The following is a 23,296-nucleotide window of genomic DNA, read 5'->3' as shown; positions in this document are numbered from 1 at the left end:
AGTCCCTGAAAAGACTTGTGATTAAGACACCTTTTAAGGGCACTTGCAGAGATAGTCAGAACTTCTTCTTTTCTAGGATATTATTAGCAAGAGGTTTTCAGTTGATGTTGATATCTTGCTTTATTCGGATTCTCTCCAAAAAATCCCTTAAGCTCCAGCTATACTGAACAACTTGCTTCCCCCAATTCATTGTGTTCTCTGCCTTCGTGACCCTGCACATGCTGTTTCTGCCCAGGATGGCCATCCCCATGTTACTTATCTATGTGCTATGCTCTGGGAGAGTTCACATAAGATTGGCATTATCTATTCCTTGAATATATGGTAGAACTTTCCAGTGAAGCAATCTGGGACTAGAGTTTTCTTTGTAGTAATATACATATATATATATAATTTTATATAGTTTTAATATAATTATATATTATACATAATGTTTATACATATAATATATATTTAAATAAAGACATAGATTCTCACTATGTTGTTCAGGCTGGTCTTGAACTCCTGGCCACAAGCAATCCTCCTGCCTCAGCCTCCAAGCACTGGGATTACAGGTGTATCCCACTGAGTCTATAATTTAAATGATATATTTAAATTTTTTTACTTAAAAATTGTTCAGGTTTTATATATAGTCTTGAATTCGTTTTGATAAATTATAGGTTTTTTTCTTTTTTAAAAAATAATCTGTCTTGCTGTTTATCTCATGATCACAATACTATCAAAATATCTGGGGGAAATTTTTCAAGAAAAATTAGAAAATTGTAAGTACAATAGAATTTTTGGTTAATTTGGAAAGATCTAGAAATGATAATTATTTAGGTTACTAACTATAAAACTGTAAGTGTCTAGGTATTGACAAGTTCAGAAAAGCTGAAGGTTTGTAAAAATTTTCAGCCTGGTAAGATTCCGTAGTGTGACAGCTTACTTATTTCCATGGAGCCAAGGGCATTCAACCTCAAGGACAAAACAAGGACTCCCATATCAGAATCCCTGCCACCCTCTCTGTGCCCTGCTCTTCACAACTGGAAGAAGTTTTCTCCTTCCTTAGGGACGGAATGCCAAGTCATATTCCCTCAACACCATGCCTTAGAGTAGAACCCTACACTCAGACCCCTACAGTATTATTATTATTATTGTTTTCCCCATCAGTAAGAGGAATAGAATTTTCACTGGCAATTGGCCATCTAACTAGAGAACACTTGCGTTGTCGTTAAAGACATTATTTGGGTGTGCACTTTCCCAGGACCCTTTCCGTGTCCCTGACTGGGAGATAGTGGGAACTGGATCGATTCCTTTGGACCCAATGAGGGGAGCACATGTTGGAGGTAGCAGAGCGATCCACTGATCCTCAATTCTGGACCAATACATGAAAAAGAAATTAACTTTATGTTGTTTATGCCACTGCACTTTAGAGGTGCATTTTGCTTCCATTGGGTCTAATGTACTTAATAATGAGGGAGCTGCAGGCATTGGTTTGACGCCTTACACTGCACTGTTCTGTAGAACTCTTAAATCCATTTGTGGTTTGTTGTTTTTTTTTTTTTTTGAGACAGAGTTTTGCTCTATTACCTGGGCTAGAGTGCAATGGCATGATCTCGGCTCACTACAACCTCCAGCTCCTGGGTTCAAGTGATTCTCCAGCCTCAGCCTCCCGAGCACTTGGGATTACAGGCTCCTGCCACCAAGCCTGGCTAATGTTTGCAGTTTTGGTAAAGATGCGGTTTCACCAGTCTCTGGTCTGGCTGGTCTTGAACTCCTGACCTCAGGTGATCTGCTCCCCTCGGCCTCCCAAAGTGCTGAGATTACAGGCATGAGCCACTGCACACAGCCCTTAAATCCATTTGGATTTAGTCCTATTATATCTAATGGAAATAATCCATTGATTATATGCAACTTAGTTTTCTATTTTTTTCCCTTAGGATAGAAGGTACGTTTTTTTTTTTCAAGAGAATTAATGCAATGGCTGCATAATGACCTGTTTTTTTTTTTTTTTTTTTTTTTTTTTTGTACTTTAGGTTCTGGGGTACACGTGCAGATCGTGCAGGGTTGTTGCGTAGGTACATACATGGCAAGGTGGTTTGCTGCCTCCATCCCCCCGTCACCTACATCTGGCATTTCTCCCCGTTATCCCTCCCCAACCTCCTCACCCTCTGCTGATGAAGACCTATTTTTGCGATAGTAAGCCACTGTAGTTTTGGTGTAGAAAACAGTTCCTTGTTGTCCTTTGGCTTCTCCACCTATTGTGACACTGGCATTTCCTTAGGGGAAAGTTCAGATACAGCCTAGAATAGCACTTCTCAAACTATCTGTGGTAAAGGGTCATTTAACAAAACTTCCAATCTGTCATTTAAACACTGTATAATCAAAGTATAAATTACTAGAAAAATTAAATTAACAGTCATAGTCATAAAAGATACAAAATTTTAATTAAACTCGACAACATAAAATTGATCTGCCAAATTTCTGTAAAAGTTTCCAAATATTCTCAATACCTATACTTCACTGTTGCAGACAGTAACAAACTATTCAGGGACAGATATGAGAGCCTGAGTAGAACTGTTCCAGAACAAGGGATCATTCCTGAGCTTTCAGTTTGAAATTAGACAATTTGGGTCCATGAATAGGAATTGACCTTGAAAGCCAGGATTTACTGAGAGAAAGGGTTTTCTACGTTCCCAAAGTTTCCCTTTATATATCAAGAGCAGAGCTGAGGAGTCTGAGCATAGGGTTCTGCTCTGAGGCACAGGACTGAGAGGAGCAGGATATGACTTGGCATTCCCATCCCTAAGGAAGGAGAAAACTCTTTCCGGTCATAAAGAGTAGTGCACAGAGAAGGCGGCAGGGATTCTGATATGAGAGTCCTTGTTTTGTCCTTGAAGTTAAATCCCCTTGGGTCCATGGAAACAGCCAAATATATCTGGGGACTCCCCAGACTGCTTCCCTGGGTCTAGCTTGTGAAGACCGTGGGTCTCTCAGAGCTGAACTCATTCAGGAGAGCATCGTGTTAACCTGGCATGGAAGCAGAAGCCCGCCATGGCAGAGGGAGGTGTCGAGAGTGATGATCCCAATAGAGCAATCTCAGATTCCATACCTGTGTGTGGTGTCAGCAGATCCAGGAGTTCTGACTTGTCCCCGTAGGGGAACATAGAAATGCAGAGAGGCTTGTTGGATGGGAAGCGGCCTGAGGTCAGAGGGAACAGAGGGTCCTTGTGGGCACAGGCAATGATGAGATATCTAGTCCTTGGCAGTAAGAGCCTTTGAAAATGTCTTAAATAATATAACACATCTCTAAGAATCATCAAAACTACAGTGCTGAGACAAGCAGCATTGCCTTGTTGATTTCAATTTTTGGAATGGAAATTTCTGAATAGTAACTGCTGCTGTAATTGAATGGAATGGCTTCAAAATGCTACAAATGTATTAAATATCCTAGACAGGTTCACCCAGGGCCGTGAGAGCTCTTCTAATGGAGGGTTGAGAGATATCGAGGACAAAGTCTTCAGACTTTGGAGGTACCCAGGGCCGTGAGAGCTCTTCTAATGGAGGGTTGAGAGATATCGAGGACAAAGTCTTCAGACTTTGGAGGTTGACTGACCTGGGTCTAATCTTGGTTCTGCCATTTACTTACTTCGCAACCTTAGGAACATAATTTCTCTCCTAAGTAAAACAGAGATAGGAATATCTACCTTGCAGCATTGTTGTGAGGATTAGCAAGTATGCATGTAAATCACCTTAACCTCGTGTACTCACTGAATACCTAGAAGATACTTAAGAAACGGAAGTTGTTTTTATATTGATGTGGGCTTTGCAAGCTGCTGAGAAACTGACACCTTTCTCTTTCAGTTCTACTTTCTTTAGAGAAAGAAGCAAAAGATTCTCATTAAATTTATTCCACGAAGAACAAAGACTGACACCAATCCCTTCATATGCCTGAGATTTCTATTTCAGCAGAGCCCACTCCAACTTCAGAGGGAGAATTTATTACAGTTTTACTATTACTCAGCATTATCTGATGACAGACTCTTTGGCTGTGACAGTCCGGTTTTATTGATTTCTTTTGTTTTATTTTAGTAGAGAGAATGCCTCAGTTTTTTAAACAGCTTTATTGAGATGTAATTTATGTACCATACCATTTACCAATTTAATGTGTACAAGTCAATGGCTTTTAGTATATTGATAAAATCATGCATCCATCACCAATCTCAAATTCTAGAACATTTTCATCCCTCCCCAAAATAAACCTTATACCCATTAGCAGTCAAAGCCATTCCCTACCTTACCCCTAAGCCTCTGATAAGTGTGAATCTACTTCCCTCTCGATAGATTTACCTATTATGGACATTTCATGTAAACAAAATCATATAATATGTGACCTTTTATGTTTGGTTTCTTTCAATTAGCATAATGTTTTCCAGGAAAATCCCTTATTCAATGGTGGAGATACCTTATTATGTCACAGGAGTTCAGCGAGGGCCATTCGTTCCTTGGTAGTGTTTTGTTGAGGCCCAGACACTCTTTGGGTCCTTTTCCAAGCCTAAGTTTACTGTCACAGGATCCCGAGGTCCACTGCAGCCACGTAAGAGCATCCTGCACTCCCAGCTTGGATTTAAACACTTTAGTCGCTGAATCCATATTAGCAATGGAGCTGATGTGCTTGAAACTAAGATGCATTCTAAGGCTCAGTCCCTGTTCACACACTATCATGTAGCTCTCCCTAGGGGTCTATAGACCCACATGGGAAGCTTGCATAGTGGTGGTTTCGAGGCAGACTTCATAAGCTTGAGAGGTAGGCATGACATTCAAGCTCCCGTGGTTAGAGAGCTTTGGGGGCTGCTAACAAAAAAAGAAGAAGAAGTGTCCTGAATGTCACAAAATCTGCATTGAGTTCAAGTCCAGTCATTCAGCCACTCCATTCTCTGATATTCTCCTTGAGGAACTGAAATCTTATAAAACAAGATGTATGCATCATAATTCACAGAGGTGCTCTGCAATGTCACTAGAGGAAGGAGGAGAGGTTGCAGCCAAAATTTTCCAGGGCACCATGGTGGGGGGTCGGGGGGTGCAGTTTCCAGAACAGAACAATTCAGGTTCAGCCAAATAAAAGCCTCCAAGAGACTTAAACTGTTCAACAGACAGCTAAGAACAAAAGTCGCAAAACAAAATTGGCTTCAGCTTCAAGGTTAACCAACTGAAAATAAACAAGCATATGCGTAAGGAAATTTTAAAAGCCAACTGGCAAGTTTTGCAGGAGCTAGGCAGTAGTTTGGCCCCAAGGCCAAGGGTGGGGCCAAAGTTGGGTCTCCTTCTGGGTTACCAAGGAAGCAGCTTCTTTAGCCAGATAGGATACCAATAGCCAAGAACAGAAGGTCAGCAGCATTCTGAAGTAGATAACGGGCCAAGTCATTTTGTATGATATCCCAATGTTTCCTTCTAATTTAGTGAGAAATTGTCCCAGGCGTAGAAACAGTCACCAGAATTGTAATGCTAGAACAAACGTCAGAGGTCACTAGTCTGGTGTGCTCTGTTTCCAAACTGGGAAGCAGGGTTTAGAGAAATTAAGGGACTTGACCAAAGTCATATAGCTATTGAGTGGCAAGTCCAGGAGATCTCAGACTACCTGACCCTAGTTCAGTGTTTTTTTTCTAGTGCACGGATTCCTAATGTGTGGCCTCTGGGAATTCTTGTTTCCTAATGGCACCATGTCTCACATGGGCTTTTATTGCAAATCCTATTGATAGTTAATAGCAGCAGTATTAACGGCTCTCTGGTGGCAAGAACTACCTGCTTACCAGCTTTTGTTTTTCAGGCTGAACACTGACTATAGGAGACTGAAATATACGTGTTTTTCATTTCCCTGTTGGTTAAATGAGATTCCTAATAAATCTTGCTTTCTGAAGCTGCCTCTAGAGAGTGTGGGTAAAATTTAAGATACTTATTCAATGTCAATAAGAAAACCATTTTCTCATACTCAAAATCAAGGTGTATATTATCTGGCCCAGGAACTAAAGCTGGCCCATACAGAGAGGCAGTAACTCTACAAAGCAGAGTTGATTTGTGAGCTAAAATAATAAGCTCTGTGAAGTTCCTATAGTGGGAGATCAGTAAGAGGTGTGGGTGACAAAGGAAGGCTTCATGAAGGCTTTATGGCTTTTAGTATATTGATAAAATCATGTATCTATCACCACTATCAAATTCCAGAACATTTTCATCTCCCCCAAAAAGAAAGCCATACCCATTAGCAGTCATAGCCATTTCCCCACTCTATTAGTCTGTTCTCCCACTGCTATAAGGACATATCCAAGACTAGGTAATTTATAAAGAAAAGAAGTTTAATTAACTCACAGTTCTGCAGGGCTGGGAAGGCCTCAGGAAACTCACAATCATGGTGGAAGGGGAAGCAAACATGTCTTTCTTCACGTAGTGACAGGAAGGAGAAGAATGAGTGCCCAGTGAAAGGGGGAAGCCCCTTATAAAACATCAGATCTCATGAGAACTAACTCATTATCTTGAGAACATGATGAGGGAGATTGACCCATGATTTAGTTATCTCCACTGGGTCCCTCCCACAACACATGAGGATTATGGGAACTACAATTCAAGATGAGATTTGGGTGGGGACACAGCCAAACCATATCACCTGCCTTACCCCTCAGCCTCTGACAGCCTCTACTCTACTTTTTTCTCTATACATCAGGGAAGACTTCAAATGGGAGGTGGGGTATAGGTCAGCCTTTAGATAGAATAGGATAGAGCTGATGAAGGGGGTCCTCATGCCAAGGGAAGGAAATACGAGGGGTGAGGGCAGAGCTGTGGGAATGAGCAGAGCATTTTCACAATGAGATGGCTAAGCTGAGATGGAATTAGGTATGGAATAAAAAGGAATAAGGCTGGATGATACAGTTCCTGGCAGCCCAGAAAAAGGATCATAACTAGGAGCCACAGATACATTTGAAGCAGAGAAGTGACATTAATGTAGTTGTTCTGGCATGCAGGATAAGTTGGAGGACACATAGACCAGAATCATGGAAACTGGTCACTACATCTCTATTGCAAGATACAGCTATAAAGCACCACGGGTCTGAATGGGGTGAGTACAAGTAGAAAGGGACTAACAGTCGTGGCAGACGTTTCAAAGGAAATACTGGACACATGCCATGTGCTCGTGTTTCCCTAAGGTAGCCTTTGTGCATTCCTCCAATTAATGAAACACAAATAGTTTTACTTATGAATATTGTGTTTTCTAGGTGTCTGTATATTGATACTTAAGTTTCTCATGATTTACTTGACTTTTCCTAAACATTTAATTGCTTTAGATGAGGTTTAAATTTTTGGATAAGTTTTTCAGGGTGGAATTATCGTAATAGTTTATAGTCTTCAAATGACTTGTCAAATATTTTTGAAATCTTTCAATGCTCTCAATTTTTCAACATGTATATTAGTCAGGTCCTTGCTGTTTCAGGATCCAAGAAAGAGACACAACTGGGCACGATGGCTCATGCCTGTCATCTCAGCACTTTGGGAGGCTGAGGCGGGGTGGATCACCTGAAGTCAGGAGTTGGAAACCAGCCTGACCAACATGGTGAAACCCTGTTGGGAAGCTGAGGCAGGAGAATCGCTTGAACCTGAGAGGCAGAGGTTGCAGTGAGCTGAGATTGTGCCATTGCACTCCAGCCTGGGTAACAAGAGTGAAACAGAAGGAAGGAGAAAAAAGAAAGAAGAGGAAGAAGAGGAGGAAGAGGAAGAGAAGAAGAAGAAGGAGGAGGAGGAGAGAAGGAAAGAAGGAGACACACCCAGCTTGTGCTAAGTGATGGAGCTTTATTGTTGGAATTCACAGGAAAGTAAGGGGTTGGGTCAAGTGCTCAGCAGTTGTACAACCATTCTGTGTTCTACAACTAGTCCGAGGCTTTCGGGATGGAATGCACATTAGGCTTAGACTAGACTGGGGAGCAATAAAATACTTTGACATGATTCGGGTTTCTGCAGAGGCTCCTGTGACCCTCCTTTTTCTGTAGTACCTTTTACATTTCCTGCGAGAGGATATGATTGCACTGTCACCATCCAGTGTGGAGGACCACCACTGGACAGACTTTTCCCCAAGGCAGCACATTGAGTAGTGGTCTGCATCATGGGCAATCCATATTTGGTTGCCTTTGACTGAAGACTGATTCCTATAGTACTTAGCTTTGGGAGGGCTGACATCTCTCATCACAGATGAACTGAACGATAAATATTCAGGCAGAAAAGAAATGCTTGGGGTCTCTTTGCTTGCAGAGGTCTTTGGCAGACACCCAGAGCTTCCTGTCTAGTTTAGATGGGTTGGACGGTAGTAGAGACGGGTGTATAGAGATAGTAGAGTGGGAGGAATTGTCTTTACTCCTAAGAGGCATATGACAACTTTCTGAGTTTTAAACTTAGGAAGACAGCTGGGTTGCAAATGGACAAGGATTCCTACATATTTTGAGCGTATTCCTAGCTTCTGCTTACATCAAAAATCAAAATTTTCTGTTTTTCTCCACTAATGAGTCAGAAAATATGGTCCCATGGCATACCTAGGGATTGTCATGACTTTCTGTATTTTACTGTGGCTGTTATCGGAGATTAGATACCAGAGAAGGTCAACTGGTCAAATGATTTTTTTTTTTTCCTGTAGTCAAGGATTATCTAAGTGAACTTGTCTGAGGTTATCAGCAACCAATGAATATTTAGTAACTCCTTTGTATAAATAAGAAATAAATATCAGCTTCAAGAGGTCACCCCATGATTTCATCTCATATAGTAGCTTTGACCTATTGGAGTGGTTCCTGGAATGTTTTGGGTTGAGAAGGATTCTAAGGTTTTGGCCCTTCTTAGAAGGAAAGAATGCCCATATTGATTAGTGACAAGTACGTGAAAACAGGAGGCAGGGAAAGTACCATGCATGTGTACCACTATGTGCGTGGTGCTCGTCAGCCTTCTCACACCCCTCACGTGACTGTCTATAGGCACACTCTCCTCCCTACTTATCCCAATTCACTAAATCTAAAACTTTGAGACACTACGGATGCCGGATTTTTTTATTTTTTATTTTTTTGAGATGGAGTCTTTCTCTGTCGCCAGGCTGGAATGCAGTGGTGTGATCTTGGCTCACTGCAACCTCTGCCTCCCAGGTTCAAGTGATTCTCCTGCCTCAGCCTCCCGAGTAACTGGACTACAGATGTGCGTCACCACACCTGGCTAATTTTTGTATTTTTAGTAGAGACAGGGTTTCACCATGTTGGTCAAGATGGTCTCAATCTCCTGACCTCATGATCCGCCTGCCTCGGCCTCCCAAAGTGCTTTTTTTTTTTTTTTGAGACAAAATCTATTTCTGTCTCCCAGGCTGGAGTGTAGTGGTACATTCTCAGCTCACTGCAACCTCTGCCTCCTAGTTCAAGTGATTCGCATGCCTCAGCCTCCTAAGGAGCTGGGATTAAAAGTGTGCACCAATACACACAATTTTAAATTTTGTATTTAAAAATAGAAAAATTTTTTATTTTTATCAGGACAGCATTTTGCCGTGTTGGCCAGGCTGATCTTGAACTTCTAACCTCAAGTGATCTGTCCTCCTCGGCCTCCCAAAGTGCTGGGATTACAGGTGTGAACCACTTCCTATGGCCATGGGTGCTGGACTTGTTTTGCTTTATACACACTCAAATCTGTGCTATTGACAAAGCCTTTTCAAAACCTCCCCCTTTCTATTTCTTTAGCCCTAACCTTGGTTGTCATTTAGAGGGGAGTAGTTAGTACACTCCGGGACATCAATTGGAGGCCCAGAATAAGCTCCAGTTAGCAGATCTCTGGGACTCTCACCACATCAAGCTTTAGTCCCCCTCAGCCTTCCAGGTCTGAAAACTCAATAATGTCAGTGCCCCAAATTGGACATAGAGGGAAATGAGTTATATGAGTCAAGTCCCTGGAGACGGCTATATAAAGCATTACAGTAAAACCAGCCTTGCAGTAAAGTCCCCTGAGTTGCACATTTGTCCCTGGTATGGACTCTCCAGGCAAGTGAGTACATGGTCGGAGAGGTTTTGGTCAGCCTGAAACTGAAGTCGTAAGCTAGTGGTGTGATCCAAAGGGAATCAAGCCATGATGGCCCGTCTCCACCCAGACTGTCCTATCTCCCCTGCCCTGGGTGGTTCTGAGTAAGCACTGCCATGCTCCAGCCTGCTGGCCATCGTGCCGGTGACTTGTCCTCGTTACCGTGCTGCTTAACAGCGTTGGCATCGCTTGGCTCCTTTGGAGCCACTCCATTCATTTTGATCTGAACAACTGCCTTGTAATATGGAGTGCTGAGTTTTATTAGCTGCACCCTTGCAGGTTTGGGGGTCCCCCACTCTCATGCCCACCTTGCCCATTTTCTGGCTGCTTAGCCAGTCTCACCACCTCCAGAAAAGCCCTTCCACAGACAGTGTCTCAGGAAGTCCTCACAATGAGCTTGGGAAGCAGGTAAAGCATGCTTTATGGGTCACCACTCCTATTTTATGTTCCTATTTGGAGCTGAGGCTCAAAAACAAAGGAAAAAAACAACAAAAACCAAGTTCCCCAAATTGCCATAGCTCTGCTGCAGCTTACGTGCCCCAGGGCCACGCCTGGGACTGCGTCTCCTGACTTGGGGGGCCCATGGTTTCTCTGCCACCTGCCTCCCCGTTCTTTCTCCACTAACGTTGCCAGGATAAAAGTTCCCACTCACTGCTCAGAGTAGAGTGAACTTCCTAACAATGGGTTTTCGGGCCACCACCCGGCATCTGACTCCTGGCTCCCTATTTCCCAGATTTTCCCTTCTGCTCAGTCCGTCAAACCCTGCTCCCGTTCCCGCTTGCCGCTGTGCTTCAGCCCCTGCCTTGGCAGCACTGAGCACAGAGAAAACAAGTTCAGAGTGTGCTTCTGGGTCCCGTTAGAGTGCCTTTCCCCAAGCTTCACGGGGTATCAGTTTGGCAGGTCACCTTCTGCTGGCACAAGGCTCGAGGACCTTGAGATGGCGAGGGGTGGGGGAGGGATGACCAACTGAGAACTGAATATTTTCAATGCATGTTTGAGCCTCATTTCCATTTAAGGCTCCTCATTAGGCCACAGATGCACCACGGACCTGTTCTTCCTTTTGAGCTGGCACGGCCCAAAGCCCCATTAGCAGTAATGTGCACCAGTGGGACTCCAGGGAGAGGAAGAGGGCTGAAAGGGCTGGAGTTCCTGCTCCAATTTTTAAAGAAAAGAAGAGAATAAAAGGCCCATAAAACTCAGAAACACTTCTTCCCTTGGCCCATTCACATGGAAATGCAAGGCTGATGATCATGGACGTGGAGGTGATGGCCCCAGGAGCAGGGGTCAGGGTGACCTCCAGCTCCTCAACTCCAGCCCTGTGTGCACCAGCACGGTTCACCCCCAAGCCACCAGTGCCAAATGGAAAAACTTTATTGTCATGTCTTTGGACACTTGGCAGGAAGTACCATGGATGTTCCAATTATTAAACTAATAAGCACTTGACCTTGGTCAGCCCTTTCTGGTGCACGTACTCCTAAGAGTTGGGTGCTGGGAAAATTCCTCATCACGCATGAGGTGCCCCTTTGATTGCTATACTCACGATGTGGGGCAGAACGAGGATAGCTGTAATGACTTTGGCAGTGGCTCTCCAAGATTCTTCCGAAGGGTAGGTGTGTGTGCGGGTAGGGTGAGCTCAGGCCCGGGAGGTGCCAGGGTTAATGCTGGGAAAGTTAGCTGTAGGTCTTGTTTCTTGAAGCCTAAAGAAGCGGATATTGAAATGACATCCATGATCTGCAACCTAACCTCTTGGTGACAGAGGTGATAGGGCAGTACTGCCTTTGTTCCGTCATTCTGCTCGTTCCTTAACCTGTGAGCACACCTGCCCTGAGCACGGCATTACAGAGATGCACAGAAAAATGACAACCCTGGTTCCATTGGCACAAGCTTCACCTTCGTTCACTGGAGTCTCAGCCCATAGCCACCCAGGGAGGCAGGCAGGGTGGTGGTAACCTTCCCATCTCTGAATTGGCATATAAGGGATTTGTCTATGGTTAACAGAGTTAAGACTCAAACCCTGGACTTCTGACCAACTCCAGTACTTTTTTCCCCCAAGAATTTACCTTCTGAAAAGATCTCAAGCTAACCCACGTGGTGAGGATTGGGAAGGGACATCAAATTTGGGACTGTGAATAACTCTCAGTTTGAAGACAAGTTTCATGCCATCTGGGTTTCCCAAAGAACCACCAGTTACCAGGCTTTCAGTAAGAGACCTAAGCTGAGACTTCCATCTCCAGGGCTAGGCTAACACTAACATCATCAAAACAGATAAGCTGTGTCCTTCAGTTTAGAAAGCTGACTTCGCCTGCACGGTTTCACATTCTGCTCGCTAGCTGGGGGCCAGGTTTCTCTTCGCCCCCGCCACTCACTGGAGCCTCCTCCATGGCTGCTCACCTCTTTCTTTTCTTTCCCTGGGTTTATTGCCCTTCTTGCTGCCTTCTCCACGTTGCTATTTGAAGAGGATTGTGGATGGAGACCAGAAAATTTTACATCAGCACTTTGTGTATATTGGAGGAAAGGAAACTGAGAAAGGGAAGATGCCGCCAGGCGTCTGTTTCACCCACAGGCCGGGACAGCAGCCTTTTCCACTTGCCTCCTCTGACCTGCAGTCTGAATTCCGTTCCTAGGACAGGGCTTGCCCCAGGGAGGGGACCTCCTTCTAAGCATTCAATGAAGCCGCAAGTGTATTGGTGTCCACAGTCAGCAGAACCTCTCACGACCATTTATTATACGCCTGGGGTCCTCTTATCTGTCAAACAGGAAGGGTGCTGTGGAGCTGCACCGGCTGGTGCGGAGCCTCAACAGCCTAGAGTGCTGCCTAGGGAACAGAGGGTCTTGGAAAAAGTGAGAGGTGATTCCTCTGCAGTAACACAGCTAGTCAGAGGTAAAACCAAGGCTCTTTTCTACTTGTGTTAATCTCCTTTTTTTTTTCCCTGTAATGTGTATGATTGAAGGATTGAGAGGAATATCCTGCACCTTTTTAAAAGGGAAAATAAACTGTTCAGGTATCCACTCTTAAGGGAGAGGGGAATGTGGTGTTGGACACCAGCATTTCCTCACAAGAAAATTGCCCTGCTAGCACAGGCGTGAGAAGACAACACGTCCCAGAGCATGCAGTCAGCACCGTTACCTTCTCTTAACTCCCAAGGTGCCCTCCTTGCGTTTATCTTTCTCTCCCACGTTGACCTTCACTGGAGAATGAAAGTCATGAAGAGTGAGGAATTGCATGTGATTTGTACTGGGTTCCTGGATCCACGCCCTCCTTCCCATCCCTGTTCCCAGGGCCCTCCTTCCCACGCCCTCCTTCCCATCCCTGTTCTCCAGGCTGGCTCCACTGTGGTCTTAATAAACAGAGGGTGAGGGGCTGATGAAGAAACCCAGAGAAGACTTGACTGCAGTCTGTGGTGTGGGCTGGCCTGGGTGCGAGTCAGTGGAGGCACATTCCCTCAGTTGAGCATAATAACTTCTGCAGGTCATGCAGATTGTAGCCTTGTAGCCTAAGTTCTACGAAACTTCTTTAAAATGTTTTCTTTCTAAGCATGTTCAGCAATGGCGGTTTACTATTAGTAATATAAATCACAGACCAGTCACAATGTTGTTGTTTTTTTTAATATTCCCTATTTTCTTACATTAAGTCTCTGGCCAATATCGAACAAAACAAAACAAAAACTTCTTCAATTTGTAGCATCCTCATCTAAATGAATAAGTCTATGAAAAATGGCTGTTTCCATATTAGCTTCTTTGAATGACTTTGGAGCAGTTTTGGTTTTCGACTCTAGTCCCTCCATTCCATAAAGCAGCCTTGTTAAAAGACTCTGTTTTAGATCCCTGATTTTGGCTACCGTGAGAGCCGCCAAGGGAAGCAGCCAGCCCTCTGTGTCTGTCCCGCCTGCAGGTCGACAGTGGCCTCCTCCACTTGCCTTCTCCAACCTGAAGTCTGCATTCCGTTCCCAACACAAGGCCTGCCCCAGGAGGGGAACCTCCTTCCAGAGCATTCTTCCCTACAGTCCCTGATGTCTGTGTTCTGAGGTAAAGCAAGGCTTGTACTCCATCCTCCTTTTTTTTTTTTTTTTTTTGAGATGGAGTTTTGCTCTTGTTACCCAGGCTGGAGTGCAATGGCGCGATCTCAGCTCACGGCAACCTCCGCTTCCTGGGTTCAAGCAGTTCTCCCGCCTCAGCCTTCTGAGTAGCTGGGACTACTACCATGCCCAGCTAATTTTTGTATTTTTATTAGAGACGGGGTTTCACCCCGTTGACCAGGATGGTCTTGATCTCTTGACCTCGCGATCCACCCTCCTTGGCCTCCCAAAGTGCTGTGATTATAGGTGTGAGCCACCGTGCCCGGCCTGTACTCCATCCTCTTTGCCAAGTATCTGCTTGTCACTAGGCAAGGTAATTGGATGCTTTGAATTACCACGAACCAAATTCCAATGTAGTCCAAATCATCTGGTTAATCGTTTTGAGCAGTCCTGGCATTGTCAAGCCCTTGAAGGCGGTCAACACCTTCAATGAGGATAAATATCAGCATGCCCTTCTACACCGAATGTGTGAAACTGACCTTCAAAGATGTAAGCTCTGCCAGGGTAGGAATTTTTACCTGCTTTTTCTCCAGTCCATCCCCAGATACACCTAGAGTGCTACCAGAACAGTACCCAGATGAGTGCCAGGAACACAGTAGTATTCAAGAAATGATTCTTACTCTTTTTTATTTTTTTTGCAATTTATTTAAATTTTATTCTATATATTTAAGGTGTGCAACATGACATTTTGATGTACACAGTGAAATGGTTACTATAGTCAAGCAAATTCACGTATCCAGCATCTCACATCATTACCCATTTTTTTTGTATGTGAGGCAAAAGCAACTAAAATCTACTCTTTTAGCAACAATCCCAAACATAATCCAATACTATTAGCTGTAGTCTTCATGCTGTACATTAGATCTCTAGACTTGTTCATTCTACGTCTGTTCCTTTGTATATTTTGACCTGTATCTCCCTGTTGCCTTTCTCCACATCCCCTGCTCTTGTAGTTACTGTTTTATTCTCTTTTTTCATATATTCAACTTAAAAAATATCTCATATGTAAGTGAGATCACATAGTATTTCTCTTTCTGTGTTTGATTATTTCACTTAGCATAACGTCCTCCAGGTTCATCCATGTTTTTACAAATGGCACAATCTCATTCTTTTTTAAGGCTGAATAGTATTCCATTGTATATATGTACTATAGTTTCTTTAGCCATTCATCTGCAGCAGACACTTTGATTATCTTGGTATTGCAAATAATGCTGCAATGAATATGGGGATGAATATATTTTCTTCTCTTTCAGGTATTTACCCAGAAAAGGGATTGCTAGCTCATCTGCTAGTTCTATTTTTAATTTCTTTTTTTTCCTTCTTTTTTATTTAATTGCATTTTAGGTTTTGGGGTACATGTGAAGAACATGCAAGATTGTTGCATAGGTGCATATGTGGCAGTGTGATTTGCTGCCTTCCTCCCCTTCACCTATATGTGGCATTTCTCCCCATGCTATCTCTCCCCAACTCCCCACCCCCTGCTGTCCCTCCCCTATTTCCCCCCAACAGACCCCAGTGTATAGTGCTCCCCTCCCTGTGTCCATGTGTTCTCATTGTTCAACGCCTGCCTATGAGTGAGAACATGCGGTTTTTGATTTTGTGTTCTTGTGTCAGTTTGCTGAGAATGATGGTTTCCAGGTTCATCCATGTCCCTACAAATGACGCGAACTCATCATTTTTGATGGCTGCATAATATTCCATGGTATATATGTGCCACATTTTCCCTGTCCAGTCTATCATCGATGGGCATTTGGGTTGGTTCCAGGTCTTTGCTATTGTAAACTGTGCTGCAATGAACATTCGTGTGCATGTGTCCTTATAGTAGAACGATTTATAATCCTTTGGATATATACCCAGTAATGGGATTGCTGGGTCAAATGGAATTTCTATTTCTAGGTCCTTGAGGAATTGCCACACTGTCTTCCACAATGGTTGAACTAATTTACACTCCCACCAACAGTGTAAAAGTGTTCCTATTTCTCCACATCCTCTCCAGCATCTGTTGTCTCCAGATTTTTTAATGATCGCCATTCTAACTGGCGTGAGATGGTATCTCAATGTAGTTTTGATTTGCATTTCTCTAATGACCAGTGATGATGAGCATTTTTAATTTCTTTAGGAACCTCCACCCTGTTTTCCACAGTGGCGGCACTAATCTACAACGTTACCTCTCCCCAGCAGTGTAATAAGGTTCCCTTTTCTCCTCACCCTCACAAACATTTGCTATCACTTGACTTTTTGATAATAGCTGTTCTAACAGTTGTGAAGTGAGATCTCACTGTGGTTTTGATTTGTATTTCCCTAAGATTAGTGATGTTGAACATCTTTTCATATACCTGTAGTCATCCGTATGTCTTCTTTGGAGAAATGTATATTCAGGTTTATTTTTTGATCAAGTTATTTATTTTTCTGATATTGAGTTGTATGAGTTCTTTATGCATTTTGTATATTAACTCCATATTAGATACATGGTTTGCAAATATTTTCTCCCAATTTATAGGCTGACTTTTTATCTTCTTGATTATTTTCTTTGCTGTGCCAAAGCTTTTTAGTTTGATGTAGTCCCATTTATTTATTTTTGCTTTTATAGCCTGAGGTTTTGGTGTCATATTCAAAAAATCTTTGCCAAAGTGAATGTCAAGGAGCTTTTTCCCTTTATTTCTTCTGGGAGGGTTTTGGTTTTAGGTCTTACATCTGGGTCTTTTATCCAATTTGAGTTTATTTTTGTGTATGTGTAAGACAAGTGTATGTATGTGATTCCTTTGCATGTGCAAATCCAGTTTTCCCAGCCCGTTTGTTTCCACATGGGAAATTCTATCCTCATTGTATTCTCCTGGAGGCCATGTCAAAAGTTAGTTAACCATATATGCTTGAGTTTATTGCTGGGCTCTCTATTCTGTTCCATTGGTCTATGTGCCTGTTTTTATACCAGTACTTTTTTGATTACTGTAACTGTATAATATAATTTTAAGTAAAGTAGTGTGGTGCCCCAACTATGTTTTTTCTTTCTCAAAATTGCTTTGATGATTCAGGGTCTTTTGTGATTCCACACAAATTTTAGAACTGTTTTTTCTATTTCTGTGAAGAATGCCATTGGAATTTTGATAAAGATTTCATTGAATCTGTAGATCGCTTTGAGTAGTATAGACGTTTAAAGAATATTAATTCTTCCAGGTCAGGTGCGGTGGCTCATGCCTGTAATCCCAGCACTTTGGGAGGCCCAGGTGGGTGGATCACTTGGGGTAAGGAGTTCAAGACCAGCCTGGCCAACATGGTGAAATCCTGTCTTTACAAAAAGTACAAAAATTAGCCAGGCATGGTGGTGTATGCCTGTAATCCCAGCTATTCAGGAGGCTGAGGCAGAAGAACTGCTTGAACCCAGGAGGTGGAGGTTGCACGGAGCTGAGATTGTGCCACTGCACTCCAGCCCGGACAACAGATGGAGACTGTCAAAAAAAAAAAAAAAAGAATATTAATTCTTCCAATCCATGAATGAAGAATGAAGGATATCTTTTCATTTATTTGTGTCTTCTTCCATATTTTTTTTCCTTTTTTAAGACAGAGTCTCATTCTGTCACCCAGGCTGAAGTGCAGTGGCACAATCTCAGCTCACTGCAACCTCTTCCTCCCAGGTTCAAGCAATTCTTATGTCTCAGCTTCCTGAGTAGCTGGGACTACAGGCATGCGCATCACGCCCGGTTAATTTTTGTATTTTTTGTAGAAATAGGGTTTCACCATGTTGGCCAGGCTGGTTTTGAACTCTTGATCTCAAGTGATCCACCCACCTCAGCATCCCAAAGTGCTGGGATTACAGGTTTGAGCCACTGTGCCCAGCCAATTTCTGTCATTAATGTTTTACAGTTTTCAGTGGACAGGTCTTTTACCTCCTTGATTAAATTTATTCCTAAGTACTTCATTTTTTAAAAAATGATAGGACTGTTTTCTTTCTTTTTTGGAGAGGTCATTATTTGTGTACAGAAATGCAACTGGTTTTTATACGTTCATTTTGTATCCTGCAAAGTTACTTGATTCATTTATTAGTTCTAAGAGATTTTTCTGGAGTCTTGGGATTTTCTATATACAGGATCATGCATTCTGCAAATAGAAATTATTTTGCTTCCTTCTTTCTGATTTGTGCCTTTTGTTTCTTTTTCTTGCCTAATTGCTTGGGTGAGTACATCTAGTACTATGTTGAATAAAAATTACTAGAGTGGGCAGCCTTGTCTTGTACTGGAACTTAGAGAAGCTTTCCATTTTTCCCATTGATTGTAATGTTAGCTGTGAGCTTTTCATTAATGGCCTTTATTTGGGTACCAGACTAGTACCCAAATGAGTTCTAGGGCCACAGTATAGACTTAAGAAATTTTTAAAAATTGAGTTAAACTCTCCTTCTGGTGAAATGCACTGATCGTAAATGTACTATTCAAAAATTTTGAACAAATGTATACCTCTATGTTACCAGTGCCCTTGTATATGGAACATTTCCATTATCCCAGAAAGTTCCTGAAGACTATCATCACCCCTGAGGCTGCTATGCTGGAATGGAAGAAGAAAGTTAGTTTTCACTGGAGCATGAATCTCATTGCATGAATCTCATTGAAATGAATCTGAGAGAAAAATTATAAAATCTAAATCAAAAAAAGGTTGGGGGCAGTCACACAAAACTAAGAGCTCCACGTTGTTCTTGTCCTAATCTTATCTGCCTCCTACCCAGAATCCCACTGAGGTATATCTTGGACTGTTCTGCAGTAAATCCTGGTTGCTTTTCTGAAACTTTCCAGAATTTCTATCTAGTGAACAGATGGCATTGTTTTCATACAAAGAGCAAAAGAATTTTATGTATTCAAACACCCAAAACTTGGAAAAACACACAGAGCATGAGTAGTTATTATAATAGGGGAAAGAACATGGGATAATAGGGGAAAGAACATGGGATGTCAACAGAGAGCTACACTCTGTCCAAAGCAAGAATCCATTTGGATCCTTCGTCGGTAATCTGGACTCTGCAGGGGAGTGTCAAAGTTGAGGGTGTGTGTGCACTGATGTGCTAAAACAGGTGCAGGCCTGGGTAGGGTTTCATTTACAAGGATATTGAATTGTTCTTTCTATATACAAAGTTCCTATTCTATGATTGCCCTTGAAAAAATGCCCAGTCCCTGCCTCCAGGGCTTGCAGCATGGTGGTGGAGACAGACTTATAATAGAGCCACATAAAATATGAGAACAAAGAGTAGGTGCTCCTAACTCAGCCTGGAGGAATCAGAGGAGGCTCCTGGGAAGGTGATGCCTGAGTGAGGGTTATGAGGTGGCTGGAAGCTGGCCAGGGAAGGGGTGGTAATGAAGTAAAGGACACGATGAAGGCTTTCCAGGCTAAGGGGACAGGGTGGGCAAGGCCATGGAGGCCCCAGGAGCAGGGTGAGTTCAGGGAGGTCATACAAGCAGTTCCCCATGGCTGGATGGGACAGGGAGTAGCAAAACATGAGGCCAGAGATGCAAGCTGGGTGTTTGAAAATATCTGAATATAGGGAAATATCTGAGCACATCATTATACAAGTTCATGCAAATCACTTGCAAAACAAGATGTATCCTGTCAATAAACCTATTCATAAGGTTGAGAGGGTGGACACATTGGTAACAGAACTTCACTGCCAAGATCAACAGTGTGCATGCAGGAAGACTTATTTATGCATTTATTTAATCTAATCACATATATACAGCATGTGCTAAATGCCAGGCACTACAGGCCCCGTGATAAATTCTATATTCCTAAGACAATGACTAGTACTTAGCACTCTCTCCAAAGTGAGCACGCCTTAGCTGATTGTTGTCCAAAGAGTTTACAGTCTAGTGGGAGAATCAGAGAGGTAAGCAAATTATAATCTATCAAATTGTCATACTTAGGATAGGGCAGGGAATTCATCCTAAAAGCGCCTGCAAGAGCCAGGCAAGCAGAGTAACGAAGCAGAAAACATCTCCAGGTGTAAGACAACAGGGAATAGTGGAGACCACAGCAAGTGGTGAGTGTGAGCCCATTCTAAAGGGGAACATCTGCTACTCAATTCCAAACCGATTAGGATCAAAAGGAGCTAGAAATGTGTATTTCAGTCAAAGGAAATGTTATTTTCTAAATTGGTTTGCTCCCAGATGCTCAGGATTCCAGTAGAATTAGCCTGGTACCTACATGGACGTAATGGCACAAAGGAGGCAGTGGTTAGTAAGAGGCCTGACAGACTTCCTTTCTGGATGGACATGGTATGGGACTCAGTGACTTCTGTAATCAGAGGGGGACACCACAGCCCTCAGTGCTAAGAGGGTAAACCATGTCAGGTGCTGCCAGCATCTGAGACCCCTGCTCCTTGGTAGCCCTTCGGGCTCCTGTGCACCTAGTGAGGCCCTAACTTTAAGTCAGTCTCTGACCTTCTTAGGTCTGGCCCAGGCTCCAGAGCAGCTCCTCCCCCAAACTGCCACAGGACCTGTGTGGCAGTGGCTAATTCCCTGGCCATGGGGATCTGTTTGGGGCTGTTTGTTTTGCAGAAGAAAACAGAAGGCTTTAGTGTATCGGAATCCTGCCCCTCCTCCTGCACCAGTGCCTCCCCCACCACATGAAAGCTGCTGAGCAAACAGAGAAATCAAAGATGATTATACGCTGCTGGAAACCCGCGTGCTTCCGCCTGGCTGCGTCTCCCTGCCAAACTGTTATGTAAGCCACAGCCGCACTCAGGCCTGGAATGAAACAGAGATGCCATTGAGAGCCCTCCCTTGACCCACTCATCACCTGTAGCCTGGCTCAAACCGTGTCCCACCTGGAGTAGACCTACCCAGGGAGGGCCGTGCACAATCTGTGGCTGGCAGGTGGCTTTTCCATTTGTTTAGGGATTTCCCTCTCTCCTTTCCCATCCAGCGCAGAGGTATGGGTGGGTCAGGACCAGGCGTTTACTTTGGTTAGATTCCAAATGACTAAGATATTTTATGATGGAAAACTCCATTTGACAATCCTGGGGAGTTGAGTATTTTTCACCCTCCTAAGTGAATAATTCACTGTGGCTGTTTAGATACCAGAGCTGAACAAGTGGCTCTGGAGCCTGAGATGACCTCCTGGCCAGAAAGGGCCTACCCACACTGCTCTGATGACCAGTACTTATTTCTATTTAGGGATTCTGGGCATCTTCCTAGCCCTAAACCACCTAAATGGACTTATAAGAGCTGTTCCTTAAACGCCTCAGTGACTTGGGTAAATGAGCTGAATTCTCAGGGCTTTAGTGTTTTCTTTCTGCATCACAGGGTGAGGAATACTCAACAGCTCCACAATAAGTGTGCTAGAAGTTTTAAATGCTAATATTGGCTTTTGGACACTGTTATAATTACATCTGAAGTGAGATGTCAGGATCTTTAGTATTGACAGTGCTCAAGTGTTTGTACTGGTGTCTATTCAATGCTCAACTCCATTACTATCTCCCTTTTGCAGCCTTAACTGACTACGCCCCGGGGTGAGGGGCTCAGATCTCAAGTAGAAGAGGTCTGAACTTTGGAGTCAGATGACACCTGTACTGGAGCTATAGCTTGGTCTTTCAGAGACTATGTGGCCTTGTGCTGTGGCCGAAACTGTGCTAAGTCCCTGGAATCTCCAGCTTTCTCTTAATTTTCCTACATTTAATCAGAAATGCATAAAGATTCCAAGAGGGCCAATCCCGGCTTTGGAAAATGATTCACCATCTCCCACCTTACACTCGTTCCAGTCTGGAAAGGGTGAACAGGAAACCCTTTGCTGTTTGGTGAGATTGCCCCAGGAATGAGGAGCTGGACTGGGGTCTCTGGGGCTTGACTCTTTTCCCATCAATGCTGGGGGTGGGGGGCACCTCAGAAGCCAAGACGTCTGCTAGTTGTTGGACTCATTCACTCTTGATGGCCAAGGTGCTGTATCTAGTAATTGACACAGATATCTCTTCCCGAGAAGATGAATAGCAGGTTCATAGTCCTTGCACAGGCATTTAAAAAATGCACAAACCGAAAAAGAAATTGCTTTTTCTAGATCCCAATCCCTAGCAAGACTAGTCAATAGGTCCCAGTATCCAGACAAGAGAAGGGATTTATGGCAGCACACCATAAGCACATGGCAGGGAGAGAGAACAAATTCTAAGTGTCCTGAGAACTGTTTTTACCAAGCACTGCATGCTCATCATGCTGTGAAAGTAATAAACTCCCCTCCCATTGTCTGAATCTGAATAGGGGAACCAACCTCCAAGTCCAGCCCCTTTCTTCAGGGAAACTTTGCTTCTCACTGTGCTTCAAGATGACCTTTGGCTGCAAACAAAAATGTGAGTCTTAATTTGGTAAAGCTTGGGTCTTTTCATTCTTCCCAGCTCTCCCAGTCCAGAGGGATAAATATCCCTGCTCCTAAAACCTAGTGGTCTCTGTGAATGAGCTCATCCAGTCCCTGCTGACTTTCTGTATAGTAATGAAACTCACGTTGACCAGCCTTTCTACATTGTTATGTCTGTCTGTCTGTCTGTCTCTCTGTCTATCTATCTATCCATATACCTATATATATGACTTTATGTATAATACAAAGCTATATATGTATTAAATTTATAAAGATAATACTGATGTTGTTGGGGCAGAAGCCTGAGAACTGAGCCTTTTTGCATCCCTTTCTCTCTCTGTCTCTTCCTGAGATCTCCACCTGGAGAAAGGGGATGATAGTGGAATGAAGTTGAATATCTTGACTAAGGGAGGTGGTTTCTTCATCAGACACGCTCCTCTGAACCTGGGTGGTAGTTGGAAGCTGGAGCAGGCAGGTAATAGGGAATAGCAGCCTAGTTAAATCATGGAGCCTGCATCAATGCCACCCTCAACCCCTCAACAAATGGGGCACAACTAGAACAGGACGTTTAGGACCAGAGAACACTTTCACATGCCTGAGAACAAATAGAGTAAAAAGACTGGTTAGCCTATCTGCTGATTTGTGAGATCAGCCCCTTGGAAGCCTTTTCTTCAATCCCAGGCATTATGACTGAATTCAACAACTCTTAAGAGATGGACAAAGGAGCTTGAGTCAGGATCGTGGGGTTCAAATGGCTACAATTCCCAAAGATGTCAATAACAAAGTTTATAAAGTATGTGATCATTTTTGTCAATTATGTTTTCTCTATAAAATAAAATAAAATA

The 23,296-nt window shown here is 43.3% G+C and overlaps 1 protein-coding gene across 10 annotated transcripts in view; it reads left to right on the top strand.

Annotated features, from left to right (window-relative positions):
• Positions 1–23,296, top strand: part of ZNF648 (zinc finger protein 648) — a 246,345-nt gene that overhangs the window by 149,631 nt on the left and 73,418 nt on the right. The window contains exon 1 of one of the 10 annotated variants that reach the window (XR_001106162.2): positions 7,015–7,084. The exons of the other annotated variants lie outside the window; for them this stretch is intronic. The gene's annotated coding sequence lies outside the window, so the exon portion shown is untranslated. Of the gene's footprint in view, positions 1–7,014; positions 7,085–23,296 lie in introns of those variants that run through there. 10 annotated transcript variants of the gene reach the window in all.

Source organism: Aotus nancymaae, unplaced genomic scaffold (assembly GCF_030222135.1).
Source record: "Aotus nancymaae isolate 86718 unplaced genomic scaffold, 86718_ANA_hifiasm-v0.15.2.pri h1tg000108l, whole genome shotgun sequence".
Classification (NCBI taxonomy): domain Eukaryota; kingdom Metazoa; phylum Chordata; class Mammalia; order Primates; family Aotidae; genus Aotus; species Aotus nancymaae.
The sequence above is the reverse complement of the archived record's forward strand: the minus strand, read 5'-3'. Positions and strand labels throughout refer to the sequence as shown.